A 19,027-nucleotide genomic window follows, 5' to 3' on the forward strand; every position below is an offset into this window, starting at 1 on the left:
AACTCGTGTAACAAGAATATAACATTTATACTCTATCCACACTCAAGAATGTTTTGTTATTTAATTGACAGAACTGAAATAATCCTCAGTTCCTTGCCACACAGTCATCTTCGATTTCTTTTTGAAGCACATATCAATTACGGACCCACAGAATATTTTGGAACAGGAAAGGCCATGCAAGTTGAAGCATAAGCTGTATGCTTCCCCCCCCTTTTGAGGACTGTGCATGTCTCAAACGTGGGCAAGTCTAGAAGGGATGAAATCTCAAATAGAGGGCAAGCTGTAAGAACCAACATGATGCTCGCATGCTGTATTGCCAACACAAACAATTCCCATCGAGCGAGAATTAATATTGGAGAGAAAAAATAAAAAAAAATAAAAAAAGGTATGGGCTATAAAAAGCACAGATTACTTACGTTTGTTAATGCGGTCTTCAAAAAAAACTACAACTAATTAAACATTTACAGGGGTTAACTGGTTCTGCATTTATTCAAAAATCCACCATATCGTGATGCCAGCCTCGCTCTGTTACAGGGACACTGAAAGTGCCACCTCATGTATGACTGGAGCCACCCAGTCTCCCTTGCATCAGTGCCACCCAAATGCCCCCACTCCAGAAGTGCCAACAGGAATGGCAGAGCCATCATGATTAAGACACAAAGTTAACATGTAATGGGTTAATTTGATTGATATTCTGTAGAAACGTACCCAATCGAACCGTAGCAGAGTTTAATGGTCAAATGTACATAACACGCAACTGATTTACTGCACTAGCTACCATAGGGAGCTCACAGCACAGGTGGTTATCTAGAATAGCCTATTGTGCCCACACCTAGGAGAACCAGAAGAGAGAGAGAGAGAGAGAGAGAGAGAGAGAGAGAGAGAGAGAGAGAGAGAGAGAGAGAGAGAGAGAGAGAGAGAGAGAGAGAGAGAGAGAGAGAGAGAGAGAGAGAGAGAGAGAGAGAGACAGGAAAAGGTGGTAGATGTGAGAAGAAAGGGAGGTAGACTAACAGCGGAAGCAGATAACCTAGGAAGTTAATATGGGAAGATCAGGAATATAGAACAAAGTACTGGTCCAAACCATTACAAAATGCCGCATGGGAGAGGTGTCTCACTTCAAAACGGAGCTTGTTCACAGCTTTTGATACCCATACAGAAAACCTCTTAGCTAAGTTAATACCTTTAAGCACCAATAAAGTGAAAACACCATGTGCTACTACTCGGTATAATGTGGCGCAAGAGTGAATTCTGTGAAGGCATCTTGGAGTAAGACACAGACAACAGATACTGAATTAGAAATACAACACTTTTAGTAACTTAAAAGTCAGGATGGAAAAATGCCCATCTTGCCCTATATTATAGTGGGATTTCCTTACCGAAATAAACTAAGGAAAGTCAGAGTCAAACACTTCAAATTAAGAATCTGTGTCCAAAACCTATACTTGCCCTCACAAGTAATCTATATAATATGTAGGGATGTCAGCAACTAAAGAAAACCGCGTGCAACACAAATTTCTGAGCTCCGTCCAGCTCATAGCTTCCTTTCAGCTCCCCTGCCCAAGTATAAAACAGTTCCAACAAAAGCCTAAATTAACCTCCTTAAATTCAGGATGATATAGTTTTAGCCAAGACTCTGGAGTTCCTTTCCCCAAGTTTCAAATAATTTGGTTCGAGAAACAAAAGAATCTTGGGATTCTGTCCTCAAGGTTCCCTTCCCCAAGACTATTTCAATGTCACAACAATATTTACAACCTTCTTAAAGTTCTGTACCACACTTCGCCCTCTTTGTTGGATTGGTCTTTGCCCATGCACATTCAGCCCCAAATGATATTGCAAGTATTACTTTGTTTAAATAGAATGTTAGTAGTGGTCGAAAGGAAAATTTTCCATATTCATTGTGTAATTTCAACCCTTGTAAAGCGTATGTTATTCTATTTCTCACGTCTTGATACCATGGCCATTCTCGGATTGAGGTGCTATAGATGACTCTGAGGTAACGTATTGACGTCATTGTTTCAATTTCCTCATTTGCAACATGCCATTTAAAGTTCTTAAGTTTCTGCCCTTTCATTGTCGTCATCTTAATTATTTTGGTCTTTACTGTGTTGATCTCAAGCATGTTCTTTGTTAGGTATATATTTAGTTTATTCAACAACCGCTGTAGACCTATTGCTGTTTGGTCAGCCAAGACTATGTCGTCTGCATATATGATGCAGTTTATTGCTTGGCCGTTTATTCTCGGCGTAAAGCATCTTACTTCTTTTAAATCAGCAGGTAAGTCAGAGATAAATAGCTTAAATAGCAGTGCAGCCAACGGGCATCCTTGTTTGACTCCTTTTGATGTAGGAATTGAGTTTAATAAATCACTGTTCTCATTGGTTCGAATACGAACCGATGTTTCTTCATGAAGAGCTCTAATCGGATCCAAAATGGGCAATGGCCATTTCCACTTTATTAGTTTTTGCTAGAGGAGATTTCGATTTATTTTGTCGAAGGCTTGCTTCATATCCACAAACGCTAGGAATAGAGTTTTGTGTCCTTTTAGCGAGGCTAATTTTAGAATATTTAAAAGTAATAAATTTACTTCAGTGCCTACACCTTTTGTAAAGCCTGTTTGGCGACAATCGCCAATCTCAACGTGTTTACCCCATGCTGCCAGTTGTTTTTGTAGAAATGAGGCAAATACCAATTGTATCCAACAAGGCTGTTAGGACGGTAGTTTGCTGGGTCCGCCCTCAAACCCTTTTTGTGAAGTGGCACTATCACAGCTGTTCGCCAAGATGAGGGTATTTTTTGTTTGATTGCTGTTTTTCCAAAAAGTATTGCAATAAACTGTGCCCACCCTTCTGCTTCCGTTTTGAGCATCACGTTTGAGATGTTATAAGGGCCTGTGCAGCTCTCGAATTTTTCAACTGCTTGATTGCGTTCAAGATGTCGGAACTAGATTCTATTACGTTCCATCGTTCAGTTGGTGTCCTTGTTTCTTGCTCATTTTCTTCATCGTTGAAGAACTTGAAAAAGTAAGCTTCCCATGAAAGGAGAGCTATTTCGTTGATCAATAGTTGGTTACTTTTCGTGTTGCCAGTATTTAAAATAGCCCAAATTTCTCGAGAATTGTGTTTTTGAAATAGATTTAGCATTGTTTCTGCTCGTTCTTGATCTCATTGAGTGGTGAATGCTTTAACCCAATTTCTATAACGTTGTCGGCGATGTCGTAACGGTTCATCTCGCGTGATGTTATTTAATTTCTGAATTTGCCTTATGTCTCGCAGAAAGTTTTTTTTCATTCACAAGCTGACTGCTAAATTTGTGTTGGTGACCAACTATCTTTTATGTTCGTCTTTACTAGAAATGTACTTAATAATGGCACGTAATTAGCATCTTGTGGTGCTGTGGGTTCTCCGAATGTGTCGGTCAACTGGCAAATCTGCTTCCGATTCATTCGGAGGCGAGTGCCGCTTGCATTTGAGCAGACCGCGTTGGCATATTTTATCGGAGTGCTCTGCTCGGTCTCCTGCCAGGTCAACTTCAGTGGAAAATGATCGCTACTAGCAACTGGTATCACGTTTAGATTTGTGACCTTTTTTAGTAAGTTATGTGAGATCCAGATGTAATCTAACGTTTTGTTGGTTTGTTTTTGGTACCAGGTTATATTGGCTGGAATGTCACCTAGAACCTGTCCGTTCAACATGATGCAATTTCGGTTACTCATTTCTGCGTGCCACATTTTGGCCTCCACTGACAATTTTTCCAAATGTGGTGGGCCTTTGTTTGGTCGTGATATTATCGATCTCAAACCAAGTGTTGTTTAAATCTCCACATATGATTTGGAGATTTATGCCAATGGTTAGGTAGGTGTCTATCATTGTCGTTACGGATTTAACAAATTTAGCAGGCTGATCATTGCAGAGTTCCAGTAAGTATTTATCAGCAACAACCAAGATTTTTCAGAGTTTGAAACACTTTGTTGTTCAATTAGCGCTCCTTGAACAAATAGGTTTGGGTTAAGTACTTCTTTCACCTGCCAGTGTATTGAATGTTTTATCATCGTCAATAAGCCTGAAAAGGGTCTTCCATTTCGATTTTTCCCAGCTGGATTTAGTAAGATCGTGTAACCATCTCGCAGCCATGTTTCTTGTAAACATAAGGCGAAATTATTGTCTAAGTTTACCGGAAAGTTATTTAGCAGGTGTACGAATCCTCTTGTGTTCCAAGAAATTAGGTTCTGAGCCTGGCCTTGGCATTCAATCCGTAGCGAGTTCCGGACGATGGTGTGCTGTCTCCGTCGTGTTTCTTGTTGCTGTGATGCCGTATTCGATTTCTCTTGCCTTGTCCTAGAAAAATGGTGCCTCAATTGTTCCCTTCTTTGTTCCATTCGTATCACTGGAGCAAACTTTTCTTTAGAGACGTAATCGACATTAGTTGTGTCCTGTGGTTCAAGGGAGAGATCGAATCTATATAATAGGAGGTCATCTTTTGCATCAATGAGCGTTCTCCTTACGTCCTGTTAGGAAAGATTTCTTAATTGTGGGTAATTTTCCTTCCATGTGGCAACCCCTAAACTTTTTGCTGTTGTTTTCACCATGATCTACACTTTGCCAGAGAAGTACAGCCTTCTGCCGCACTCCTCTGGGCTTTCGCTCCATTCTTACGGGGAAACCGACATGCCCTTAAGACAGTCAGTATCGGGAAATGTTTTCTGTAGTTTCTTTATCATGTTGCAGCTTTCGTGCAACATGACACAAGAGGGCACTGTAAGCTAAGTTACTGCTCTCTTGGGTCTCTAGTCTTCTACAGGCCCTAGATACTCTGTTTGGATTGTAAATGATCGGTGCAAGTGAATCACGGACGGGAATGGTGGCAGCGTTTGAGCTCCTTTTAGCGTTTCTCGCGCTTAGCCCAAAATGGTGGCCTGGCTCGCAAAATGGCCAGACCACGAGGCTCTTTGTCCTGTCCACTGACCGTCTTGCCCCCTTCACCTACCCCAGGTCGAGCCAGGTCCTTATTTGGGCATGTACTTTCCCGCGAAATAGATGCTTTTGCGGGCTTCTACAGGCCTTGTGTGTGCCTCCAGGATGTGGGCTGGGATGTCTGGTCCCAATACACATCCTGGGTGCCAGAGAGTCTAGTGTGGTGTGAATGCCTGGGACCACCGTGGTTCGTGATAGGTCCACGTATGGTGTGAGTGTTTGATGAGCGGATCTCCCATTGGGTCCCCTCCGTTTTGGCGCGAAGGGAACCGTGGATAAGGGGGGGCTGGAAACGCCACTACCATGTCGATCTCCTGAGTTCTCACGAACAAAGGAATACAGGAGCCAAGTATCCTGCAACCACGAGGCTGAACCGAGGAATCGCTGGTGACCCGCTGAAGGACTGCTCCTCTGCACTGCTGTCGCTTTGTGAAACCCTTTCTACCTCTGATCGAACCAGAAGGCCTGTACTGGTACTTCGACCCTTGGAATCCAGCAGACTGACCAGCCTACCCAGGAGTCTTGCTCTGTAACCGCCGTCAGGTTGTGTTGTATTTCGAGTCCTTGTCACCCTCACACGATTCGTACACTTGGCATTCCCAGGTCTGAAGTGAGTAGTGTACATTTGGCTGAGATACACACGGCTGCTCCGTTGCCCTGCTGTGGTACAAACTGTGCGGGTTCACTGCATTTGGGACGCTCTCAACTCTGCTGCTGCAGAATCTACACGACGACGAGACGTCCCCTGCTCCCCTGAACCTGCCAGCACTGAAACTGACGCGGAGAAGCCTGGGTCTGCTTGCATCGGGGACCAGTGAGTAGCATAGCTAGGAACTGGTCGCCCTCCTGCAGGAGCCCATAGCTTTTCCCCGCTGTGTCAAACAGCACGCCTTTCCGTACTCGCGCTCTGCTTCTGCCCACAGTGGAGGCTGCGCTTGAGTCGCGGAACTCTGTTCTTCTTTTGTGCACCGAACTGAACTGCCTGATTCCCTCGAAGAGACTACCCTTTTTGCCCGTTGGCACCAGCGTGTGCAGGTACTTTTGAGCACAAGGCTCCACTCTTCGTAGGGCTTGTACTTCCTTTTAGTTAGGTGGCTCTGAAGGCGGACTGGGTCTAATTATTATTTCGCACTGCCTGTTTTCCTCCCCTTCTAGGTGGACTACACATTTCGTGCGTCTAACTCTTTAGACTCGTTTGTATTTGTATATATATTGCATTGGTTCGGTATGTGTTGGTTTACTAGAGTTTTATTGTGATTTCTCGCTACGGCCATTGTTGCAAAGGCCTTGGAATAAATGTGTACATATTTTTAATAGAACACCTGTTTGGAGTAATTTGTAAGTGTCCTTGCTTTGTGTGCTCATTGCGGGCTTTCAGTCACCCTCACCCCTCTTGAGACCTAGTCTTGACCACCGCAATCGCTACCCTGATTGGTCTGGCTTGTCCAGAGGTTACCCTGTTCCAAATAATTAGGTTGGCCTTCTGAACCTCTGCGCCTCCAGGACAGAGTTCAGAAATCCGTCTTAACACCTGTGAATTGATATGTAGCAGCACTTTGTTGGAGGTTCTTTCAGTTGCATATTCTACAATCAGTTATTTCTTTATCCCAAGCTCTCAATTAGCCTCAGTGTCTTGGGGGTTCAGGGACCTACCCTGAACCTCTAATCTGGTCAACCGGTTTCAGCAGGAATTTACCAGATTACTCACCGTAGTGACCACCTTACTCCTAGTCCATAGTCCCCTTTCCTCCATACTTGTGGGACATCTCTCCATACTGTAGGACGGGACCGGAGCACTTTGTAAAAAGCATCTACATTTTTTTCAAAAAAAATGTGTCCTCTCCTGCGCAGGGCCCGGCATGCGGCCATAACCCTGCCCACCTTGGCTCTGCCTGGCGCATCGCCCATCAGTCCTTTTCTAGAGGGGACGGCGGGCGGGCATATGGAGGAAAGGGGACTATGGACTAGGAGTGCAGGCACTTATGCTCTTATTCTTCCATAGGAGAACGGATCTTCCTGACTAGACTACCTTCAGCAACCACTGCTCTCTTCGTGGACTTATATCCACTATCTTACCGGAAGAAGGTTGAGTTCTCCTTCTCCCCATCTCTTCCCTACTTTATATTCAGGCTCTATTTATTTATTTGAATTTTTTCTATGCATTATTATGTCTCAAGATAGCATATCCATGTAAATTAAAGGTTCTTAATGTGTAGAAATCTTGTTAAAACTACATTATTCTCAATCTTGGTCTCACATGACATAATATTTCGGTACCAAATGTACAACATGAATCAAATCATTGCACTCTTAACAATTGTACCCTAGCAAGGTCAGGTTCATTGAGGAACTTGTAAGGGGATGCCCCTCTTTAAGAATTGTCTGTTTTTTATAAAAAGTGATTTAACTTGGTTACTTATTCTTCTTTTGACCTTCTGTAAAAAGTAATTAATGCTGGATTAATTATTTGTAGATTAAAGTTAAAGAATTATTGAAGATTTATGCCCCTGATGAAGAGAATATGAATCTCGTAAAGTGTTGGGCCAACCTGAAAATAATAAAAAAGGAGAAGACATCTTTTCCTCCAAAAACTAACAGAATCATTGTATGTCATTCTTTGGATGTATTGAACTACATATCACTGTCATTCTAAAAATTGTATACACTGTGTGTGTGTAAAATATACAAAAAGTCTTCTTGAAACCAGTCAGACCTGTTTTTACATCTCCTTAGGCTTATTGCCTCATTGACAGTGTGCAGGGGGTGCAGCTTTCCAAGATTTGGATTTCTTCTGTTCTCTAGTATATTCCAGCCTAGATACCAAGGCTGAGTCTTTCTCCCCTGCACCTCACATTCTTGTCTGAAGTTATTTATCATTATCATTAAGCATTATAAAAGATCTGTCTTTAATTGTCATTAACAATTTAGTGTGGAAGTGCATTTCAGCATCTTGGTTATGTTTCTGCGACATATCAATTGCCAACTGAGCCTTCGAATGAAGGATCTTGGCACTGCCGGTAAAAGAAGAACCCTTCTTATTTGCCCCCTCAACAGATCGGTGTCACCACAAGAGCGGGAACGGTGAGCAACCGCTTTCACCGACAGGGCCTTGCCCGGCCCCTCAGAACTGTTGGTAGCCTTAGCCTCTGTACGAGGGACCTCGGACCTAGGCCCAGTAAAAAGCTTATCGGCACGGGCCTCGAACATCCGTTCGGTAACCACAAGCCCACCCAAGGCCTTGGGGCGCACCCCGGTTTTGTTTTTGAGGGAAGCCGAAAGAGAGGCCTCAGAGCAAGCTCCAGTACCCCACGACTCAGTAGAACTGGGCCTACAAACAGCCCCCACGGGAGGGCCCTCGGAGCGTACTCCGGTGTACACAGGCCCCTTACGGAGACCCTCGGAGAAAACTCTGGTAGAATTATTAGGCCCGACAGGCACCTCAGGGCAAACCCCGGTAAGAGTGATCAACGCCCCTCCCGGCCCGAGAGGAACCTGGGAAGGTATCCCCGGTCGGGGTGCTCTGAAAAGTAAAGAACTTACTGGGCGTTTCTTCTTCTCGTCGATGAACGCCTGAAAATGAGAAGGAGTTCGTCGGAACACCTCCTCCCACCGCTTCAACCGACATTGAAGTGCCTGGACCGAAAGGGAGTCACAGTAAAAACAGGAGTCCCAACGGTGTTCCGGACCCAAACACTCTAAACAAAGAGGATGGGGATCCGCCCTCGCGAAGCGACGGTGACACGATGAACAGTCTGGAAAATCTAGTTTAAAAGACATAGACAGACTAGTAAACGAACGCTAGCGAAAGCCAGAGGAAAACAGGGAAGAAAATCTTCCGAGGATGCAAGTGCATCCGGCCCCGATTGTGCGGAGAAAAGGACTGATGGGCGATGTGCGGGGTGGAGCCAAGGTGGGCGGGGTTACGGCCGCGTGCCGGCCACCGCGCAGCAAAGAGAGAAGGGACACATTTCTGAAAATAATTTGGATGCTTTTTACAAAGTGCTCCAGTCCCATCCCACAGGACGGAGAGATGTCCCACAAGTATGGAGGAAAGGGGACAGGATGCAGGAGTATGCCTTAGTCTGACCGCTTGATTCAGGGCAGTGTCCCAGCCCTGGGGTTAGGATCACTCAAAATTGTGGCGTCATTTTTCTTGTGGCCAAGGGCTCCATCATTTTCTTTGAGGAGTGTTTTTGTTCTCTTAATTCTCTTTCGTGTTTTAACCCTACATAGAGAACACAAATCAGAAATGGGGACCGTCACTGTCCGATGTGCTTATTGGAATACTCATATGGAATATTTTTCTCCATATCTATCATTTTAACTTTGATGTCAACGTGGTAGGATGTCTGTTAACCAGCTTGTGGCGGTCTGCCAGCACAGAAAAAAAACCAAAAAGGTACAATGTCTTCAGGGTTCTTAAAAGTACATGTCTCATGGTATTGAGAATGATTAAGCAGGTGCAAAGATGAGTATGTTTGAAACAGGGATGAGAAAGCTATTCCACGCATGCACCCTGTGAGACAATCTATGGGTGAAAAACAATTATAATAACGAAAAGGTGCATGTAAGAGTACCATCTAAGTGGGCACAAGTGAAAATGAATATACATCAACACTGGCATGAGCCGATAACATTACGGCATAGATATAAACCTAAAAATGGAAAAGGACAGACCGGATCGAAAGAGACCGTACACACAACGTGAATGCTGCTTGCATCAACGTGAGGTGGCCGCCTTGATGTCTAGATACATCATGTGATGCGTCCTCGCGTGCAGTAAATCAAATACTACGTGAACGGGAGGATGCACGGAGCATCGCTGCCCAGGGAGCAAACGGGAAAGGAAAAAAAGACCACAGTAAGAAGACACCTATTAAAGACTGAGAAATTAAGGGGCAGTGTACTCGTTGATTCCAATTGGTACCATGAATTGAGAAAATATAGTAACATCTGTGACTGGGCATAACGCAGAATAGGAGAGAGAAATAATAAAATATAATACACACACTTACTGGACCTTGTTATTTGCAGGTCCTGAAAAAAAAAGAAAAGAAAACCAAGAAAGAAAGCCTTGGCACAGATCAGAACAGACCAACCAGTAAGCAATGCAAGTGGCATGTGCATGTTGAAAAAGCAATACGACACCGAGCCACTGAAATGTAAATACCATGAGACATGTGCTTTTAAGAACAGTGAAGACGACATACCTATGGGTTATTTCTGTGCAGGTAGACCACGACAAGCTGGTTAACAGGCATCCTACCACGTTGACATCAAGGTTAAGATGATAGAGAAAAATATTCCATATCAGTATTCCAATAAGCGCATCAGACACAGTGATGGCCCCCATTTCTGATTTGTGTTCCCCATGTAGGGTTAAAACACGAAAAAATTAAAAGAGAACAAAAACCTCCTCAAAGAAAATGGAGCGCTTGGCCAAAACAAATGACACCACCATTTTATGAGTGATCCCAACCCTAGGGCTGGGACACTGTCCTGAAGAAAGCTGTCAGACTAAGGCAATTCCCGCTGAAACCGGTTGACCAGATTAGAGGTTCAGGGTGGGCCCCTCAACCCCCAAGACACTCAGACTAATTGAGAGGTTGGGATAAAGAAAACATTTAATAGCGGATTGATTCTGCTGGATAAATCATCGACACACAGATTTTAATTTTACGCTTTCACTCGAGAAGGAAGTAATAAATAATTGTAAACTTCTGAAAGGGTGTTTTAGAAACAGGAAAGTAGTGAGTTAGGCAAGGGATATTTTCTTCTCTATCCCCTCTCCTAGGGGCATCCCACTCTTAGTCTCTAAAGAATCTCCACCCATCTTATATTCAACACTTTTTGCTTTCTTCCTGGCCCATCTGGACTGAGAGGATCTCATACCAGTTTCTCTGTCAATGGGACCTGGATAACAATATCCAATAACTGCCCCTCGAAGAAAGGTTTCTTCTTGGAAGCGAAGTGGGGAGAATACTGCATCTCGCCTAATGGCACCTCACTCCCAATCCCCAAGGACCCTCCATTCAGGTGTTCCTTCACTGCTACTACACACGCCCCAGGGTCAGGATTCCAAGAGCAATGGCCTTTCCCTGGCCACCTGTGCAGAAGACCCCAAGGAAGTGGAAGTGAGAATACCCTCAGGTTTCTCACAATTCACAGCTACTAAAACAACTTAATAAGAAAATATTTTCAATAAAATCTTTTCAAGCAGCTTTGTCTCTTTGCCTACTCTGGTTTCTGCCAATATGGGTTTACGAAATGTCCTAAGAACCCAGCATTCTTCAGGGCAGATGAAATATATTCATAAAGTGGAATGATGCTTTTCAGAACATCTGTGGGAAAGCCACAATATTTTCCATTACTCTCATAGCTCATAAAATGTTGTGCATGGCTTTTCGTTTTACATATATTCACAAACTTGAATACTATTCCATTTTGCTGGAGAAACATTTGTTGTTAAAAACATAATTTTCAATTTGAGTGCTTGTTTTCGGGGCCCCTCCCCCTCTCAGTCAACCCACCGGACAACACTGAATGAAAAAAAACAAATGCACATCCAAGGAACCACAGGCTGCGGGTCACAAGTCATCCAAACGCACTACCCTCACAATCTACTCTACTGTTGGAGTCACAAGACCACATTTTTTATGTAAATGGCGAAAAGCCACAGATCATAAAAGGTAGGCTATCAAAATGAAAACCCATATAAATGGGCAAGCTAGATAAGCCTACCTGCATTGTTGACAAAACAGTACTTCATGAGACTGCAAAATCTCTGCCAAACAATTAAATCTTGTATGGTTAGGCACCCAGCACTCCTCGTAGCGCGCATTCAGAATATGGGGCAATGCATGCTGGTCTCCATGACCTACAAACCAGAAACCACTTTAAGTGAAGCAATGGCGTCCATTACCATACAGGCAAATACAAACTAACCAGGGTCGTACCTTCAAAACTGCACTAAGGGTTACCTAAAGGGCCCATTTTACTTAAGGCATCCGTGGAAGCGGCTGAAACTTAAGTTTAATGAGGTGTGCCTCACATCCATGGATTCAAAGAGAAGAAACAGAGCACCTAGAGTCTTGTAAAGTACAAGCGTGTCCGGGGGAAATGGACAAATAAGTATGTACATTGTCCATCCCCTCCTCTATGTGGCAATGTGAGGAATTACTCAACTCTACGCTCTACCCTGCCTGCCAGATCTTGAAATGCGGCAGACATCTTGGAACACCAAGTGGGTGAGGGGAGTGCCATGAAACAGGGATTACCACCCGTCCCTCCCGAAAAGAGTGTATTGGTCGTGCGCCCAGCTTGTGGGTGAGCAGACTTCAGAGGACGGTCTTCGTCAAAGACTCTTAGGTCAGCGGCCTTTAGACATTGATCCAATCTAAATAAGAAACATCCTCATCACCCAGTCTGAAGAAAAAAGCTACATGGTGGTCTCGTACAGCAAAAGCTATTGCAAAATAATATGAATCAGAAACTGGTGTGAAAGCGTTCACCAGATCAAACTGCCAGTCCACAACCAGATATCCCCTGTGGGTAAAAACGAGAGAGCAATCCCCATGTAAGAAAAATGTAGTCCGTTAGGCTCTGTGGCAGCTCACACTGCTTCAACATGGCCTCCCATCCGATGCGGACATTAATATGGGTAGTGTTTCTTTCCCATCAGAAGTGCTAGCGAGAATTACACCTCATTTTGGAGTGTCAAAAAGAACATTAACAGGGAGATGTTGCAGATACAAACCAAAAAATATGGTCCATTCTTGTACAATCACAATGCCATGCATTTAGTAAATCAGGATCTGCAAAAAACACTTTTTCAGAAAGGCAAGAGAAAGTAATCCAGCACCATGCAAATGTCAAACTCTCATCCTATGTTTGTCACGTGACTAAACGATTGGAAAGATGGGCCACCCACCGTAACAAGCAGGTGGCCGTCACCAATATCACTATGGGCCAAAGTGGGCATAAGGTCTTCTCACATAGCAGATCGAGCTACAACATCCACATCTCGCTCGAAGTAGGAAGTCTAGCCACACACCAGTTTAAACAAACATTATCCCACCCTCAAATTTTGTATTTCTTGCACTCTTTCTTCTCCAACTCCTCAACATAGCCCCTCTTCTTCTGACTCCAAATCTATGTTTGGAAACTGTGGCGTGGGTACAGTAAGCAATACCCACCCTGTCAGCAACACGTCCTTGTGTTGGCACCCGTATCTGATCTTTGAGATTTCATTCAGATGATCATTCTTTGCTCTTGTCTTCACTTTCCTCCCTTGAGTTTTCTGGTTCTGTTATTTGGTTTCAAACCCATCTTGAAAATCGTACTTATTCTGTCACCTGGGCTGGTATTATTCCTCTCCAGCATGGTGTGCCTCAAGGCTCGGTTTTGGGTCATTTTCTTCTTTATATACTGCTCCTCTCACATCCATTTCTTCATAGGGGTTTTCTCACCATTTTATGCTGACAAGACCCAACTACTTCCAATCTTTCACTTCTCTACCATTCAGGATACCTTTCCATCTCGTCTTTTGGCTATTCAATTATCAAATCCTGGATGTCTGATCATTATCTTGTTCTCAATTCCTCCAAGACAGTGGTTTTATTCTTTCCTGCTTCTACTATCCCTCCCCCTATTCCTTCTAGCTGCATTTCCTTTCCTCCTTCCTTGCTTTCCATTTAATCTTCTGCCTGTAATGTGTGTCTTTATCTGGATTCTTCAATTCCTTTTTCTTTTCATATTTATCTACTCTCACGTTCTTGTTGAGCCATTTATATCATACAGAAATCGACCTTTTTCTTCCTTTTAATGCAGGCAAGCTACTTATTTCTCCTCTTGTCTTTTTTACTGTTCTTCCGTTCTCGTTGGTCTATCTGTCTTCTTGCTGCTCTAAAATTGATTTTTCAAATCTTCTGTTCATCTGCTTTGTTTTCTTGCGATTCGATTTCATCTGCAGCTTGCTTAAGCGTTAAGAAACAACCGACATGTTTTGCAAACAAACCGGATTACAGAAACCATCCAAAATGACACTCATCAAGTTGACCTCCCTTGATTGGACGGGGTGCAGGGGAACACTATTTCATCAAGTTTACAGGGGGGAAACAAAGAAAACTGAGCAAGAAGATGCACTCACTTCTGAGGCACAATCATTTCTAACCCTGTAGTTCGAAAAGTAACTGCTAAAGCAAACAGGAATCTTTACACTTGTGAGTAAGCAGCCCACCACTGCCTCGACGTTTGTCCAGACTGGTTTATGACAAACTGCAGATATAGTTTGCATGTAAAATCGAAGTACGGTTTGTGGCACTATGTATTAGCACCTTATTTTGAGCTAGGTGGCAGCAAAGAAAAAGTGGTGGCAACAAAGTTAAAAATGTGGCAGCAAAGATCTAGCAACAGAGATAGGTGTAGTAACAGTTATAGTGCCACAGCAATGGATTTAGCAGCAAAGATAAGCAATGATTAAATAAGGAGGTAGCAGCAAGACGGAAGTACTCATAGGAAAAAGGGAAAACAAGGGAAAGCTATGTAAAGCTATGTAAAGTGGCAAAAATGTAAAGCAACATGGCAAGAGACTGAGCGTAATCAACCTATACCACAGTAGCATGAAAGACAGGGAAGTTTCCAAAGAAAGAGGGGTATAATGCAAGTGTTTTTTTAAATGCATGCCAGAGTTAACAAACAAGTATGACAATCTTTCAAGCGTTCCAGAGCTGCTATTCTGACATGTGCATCGCTGTGTTAAAATGTTCAAAAGTAGTATTTTCTCTGCATTGCGTTTAATCTTGTGTGCTATTTTTTTATCACCGATTAAACATACCTCAACCTGAGTAACAACGAGTAGCTCCAGGTTAAGAGGAAGAAACGGACACCGAGAGCTACCTTTAGCTCCTCCTCCATTTATTCCAATTTCGATCCATGGACAGGTAACAGAAAATAGGCACCCTGGAGGCCCTGGTTCACCAATCAATGTTTTTTTGAAAAAACCTCAAAAGGTTATGGTTCACAGCTGTCACCTTTAACATTCACAGAAATGTGTTGAAGCATAGGTCCACAATAAGCCTTGGAACACCTTTTCATCTGGCCAAGAATTCAAGCATCATCCCTTGCCAACCTCCCATTAAGATCCATTCTATGGCATCTTTGATCAGAAGTTCTCAAACCTCCACAATCAGTTTGTAGGCTTGGGGAGAAAGGGGTGTTTTGGGAGGGGGTGTTGGGTGCCCTGTGCCCTTTTATTCTATGCACCAATCACCAATATGTAGCACACAAAAGGCCAAGCCTTAAAATGCAACATTAAGGGCATATCTGTAGGTCATGCCCAGTGTGACCCTTACCCCCAAAGTACAGCATCAACAGGGCATGGCATGCAGCCACTTATGGTTTTGAGGGGGAGCATATGCCTCTTGCTTTTAAACACCAATATTCCAGAATGCAATGTCTTGCATGCTAGCTGTATAGTATACTTTGGCACTGGATCCAAGTTTCCGACTATGGAGTCTCAGAAATGCTCTAAATATCTGAAACCTTCGTACTTTTACACTAGTTCTGAGAGTTCAGTGTTTAAACTCTCCTTTACCATTGCTGGGTGCTTTGATATATTTCTGCACATGCAGCATCAGGTCCAACCTGTGAAATCGTACTGCTAGACTCTCCTCCACTTGGCCTGGTCCTCAATCGTCTGCTTCCATCTCCGGTTTTTCAGCACACTTCCCAACATCCGAGGCTTGTCACAACACTCTAAGGATCAGTCACATCTCTCCAGCTTTTGTTTTATACCACTCATGGTAGAGTCTACGGCCTCTCATACTCCTCGGACAGCACTTTCTTTTGGATTCTCTGCCAGCTTTCTGATGCGGCATCCAGGTCTCGGAACCCCTCCACCCCACTTACCAAAGTAACAGTGCCTCCTCTTTCTCTTAGTCCTCCCATCCATCCATCCATCCCTCCTGCCTCTTACAGGTCCCCAAAGATGTTCCCCTTCTATTGTGCCTTTTCCCCTTCCCATACTTATTATGTTCTTACACCATGAGGGGGGAGTCCCTTGACCCATGAATTATGGAGCTCCTTGAGCTAACACGCCCAATCACAACCATCGCACCCTAAAATTCTGGGACTAGAAACAGACTGTATTTGATCGTTCTTATAGTTATATTAAATATATATAAAAAATCAAGGTTCCCTACCTTCATGCTGGGGCTGGTCACCAACAATATTACAGGGTTTGAAACTGCAAGGAGTTACTTAGCTCCTGGTTATAGCCCAGGAGAGCACGGGTGGCAGGACAACCACAGCTACATTTGGCTCCACAGGCCAACTAGTGCCATACAAGTATATCCATAGGACATTAACCACGAGCATCAGAACACATCCTGAAGCCATTAAGAGCATGGGGCGTCATAAAATAGACTAAAACTCATAGTTTGCATCTCAGATGGGAGCTAAATTTGCTAAATGCTATGCAATTGCTCCTAGTTTCCAGAATTAGCTCCTGCTTACTGGCTCAGGCCAGATACCCAGTAGGTGCTTTTAGCTCCTGCTAATTAAATCCTTATTTCGATCCCTGTATTATGTAGCCACATGCAGCCTATCTACAAAAGGAAAAAGCAACACCTGTCTTTTCTCGCTGATTGTCAATCCACACAAACATCCATTTACATTAATCAAATCTCTATAGCTTCTTCTAGGAACAATATACAATGTATATTTAAGTCATCGCTGTTTGGCTTCTATATTGTATCTTATTTTAATCAGACAATTTAATAAATGTATTTTCTCCAACATCGAGGACAAGTGTTGATTGAGAAATTATAGACAGTTTGCTGGCTCTTCTCACTTCATTCACATGTATTGGATTCAGAGAATCTACATCATATGCATCAAATATGTTTTTAATTCCCTTTATAATTCTACAATATGTGTATGCTTCTGTTGGTTTCTATTGAAGGCATGTATGTACAATGCGTAGTGTGATGTGTTGAACTTTTACTCTATAGCCTTGGATTAGGGAACTGTCCTTTCATTTTGGAGAGCACAGAAAATTGGTTTAAAAAAAAAAAACAATCACATGAAATTATAATCCTTTGGAAGGATATGAACTAACCTCCCAAACCTACTTGGCACCAAAAGTCAACTTAATGCAGAATTAATTTCTTTTCTGTGTAATGTTATTGGAAAGATGGCAATGGTTGTTTAAATAGTCATTTTCTTGGGAATTGAAGTGGACAAACTAATCTCCCCCTCTTCCCATTAGAATGGTGTGGCTTCACACAATGTGTTTTTACAGAAAAATAAGCTATGGCTTCCACAGATCAAAAGTGGACTAATCCTCTAAACTGTGCATAGATTGTATATCGGTTCACAGTTCGTCTTAAAAACACCTGTTGAAAAGGACAAATTGCACTGTGTGCTAAAAAAGAAAAAACTGGTATTGGATTTTAAACCACTTTCTTCCTTTCCATTACAGCCCAGCCCTGTTCAATGGCCTAGCTGGTAAAAGCAATACAGAGGATATAATTGCACAGGGCTTTTTTAGTTATACTCACTTTTCGGTTTACCTTTTAAAGGCCAAGAACTGGCATGACATCAGTTTCTAGCAGCTTCACCCAGTCAGCTATGCCTCCATGCTGCCTCTCCTTTCGAGGTCTTTCTCACGGAATCTGGTCCTATTTAGGCAAAGCTTCAGTATAGATTGTCCTGTAGACAAGTACCTACTTTGTGTGTTTGGGCTTAAACATGCTGTACAACTTTTCCATGCAGTGTCATTTGATGCATTGATTTCTCATTTGACACGTTCTCTTATTTGACCCCTTCAGATGTTGACAAACCCCATGATGCGCATCCCTGTATTATGATAGTTCCAACATAACTTGCAGTGTGAAATGTGGAGGTTCTGGTCAGATTTGGACGCAAATCCATTTTATTTTTATAGATTTTGTTAGGAACATATCTAGGTTTTGCTTTTTTTTTTTAAACCACAATAATCCTGCATCTGTAGACCTGTTGCAAGGACTAGTAGCACAAAATATGAAAAAGTTATAAAAAGAAGTAAATTGATAGCTCTTGTTTAGAGCTATGCAGTGGGCATGCCCCATTGAATCCAGCACAGCCTTTGCTTTCTCAAACAACCTAATTGTTATAAGGTTATGTCGTTTTTTTTCTGTAAATGTCATCTTTTGCAGCTTTTACATGATTCTTTGCTGTGCATTGGAGTCTCGTTTAAACCCAATTATTAACTTTAAATCAAACGTGAATAGATCGTACTTTAGTCATCTGCAAATAATTCCAAAACCTAGATGGAGTGAAATTATTTGATCCATTGGGTTATTACCAGGCCTAATTGCATGTGACCAGCTCTCAGCCATAAAACCGAAGAGAGACTGTTAAAACAAGGAATGCAATTCAAATGTATTTTTCACACTCTTTGTTTAAAGATGAGCATGTGTTCCGGTGGGCGAAGGCCAGCATAATATATTCATCTAATGATTGATAAGAGACCAGACTTTGTCAGATGGCTGCCCCATGGCTTCTTTTTTGCCCAGGCACCTGTGCTTCAAAGTCATGTATTCAGATAGCAGATCTGCACTCACCTTTAACCTGCACAGACAAAGCATAAGGCAGAGGTGTAGCTTTCATCTCAATTCAACAATCTGTAATGTGAAGTGTCAATTGAACACATTTTTTCTGAGCTGTCAGGTTTTAAAGAGCAACAGGAATAATTTCAATGAGATGGTAGATTACAGGGATGAAAGGCAAAGGACAATATACTTTGCTTAGTAAAAAGGTTTTTAAAAACCTATACTATACCGAGAACCACTGGTCCACAGTTCTTCCTCATTCCTAAACCGCCATTTTGGATTTAAATAAAATTCCTCTCTGGATCAGTTTGTTCAAGAGATCAGTATTTTCCCTTTCTTTATATCAAGGGGGACTCATTGTATTTCTGCTTCCAACTGCGCTTGAGTGTAACCGATTAATCCTTTTGTACGTCTATTCGTGATGCATGATGGAGGCACTTTGTTACACTCCACACACCTACTTGC

General features: G+C 42.8%; 1 protein-coding gene across 1 annotated transcript in view; it reads right to left on the reverse strand.

Moving 5' to 3' along the window:
- The window catches only part of TBC1D10A (TBC1 domain family member 10A), a 621,584-nt gene that overhangs the window by 348,386 nt on the left and 254,171 nt on the right, over positions 1-19,027 (reverse strand). The window lies entirely within an intron of this gene.

Source organism: Ambystoma mexicanum, chromosome 10, assembly GCF_040938575.1.
Source record: "Ambystoma mexicanum isolate Mex_15411 chromosome 10, UKY_AmexF1_1, whole genome shotgun sequence".
Classification (NCBI taxonomy): Eukaryota; Metazoa; Chordata; class Amphibia; order Caudata; family Ambystomatidae; genus Ambystoma; species Ambystoma mexicanum.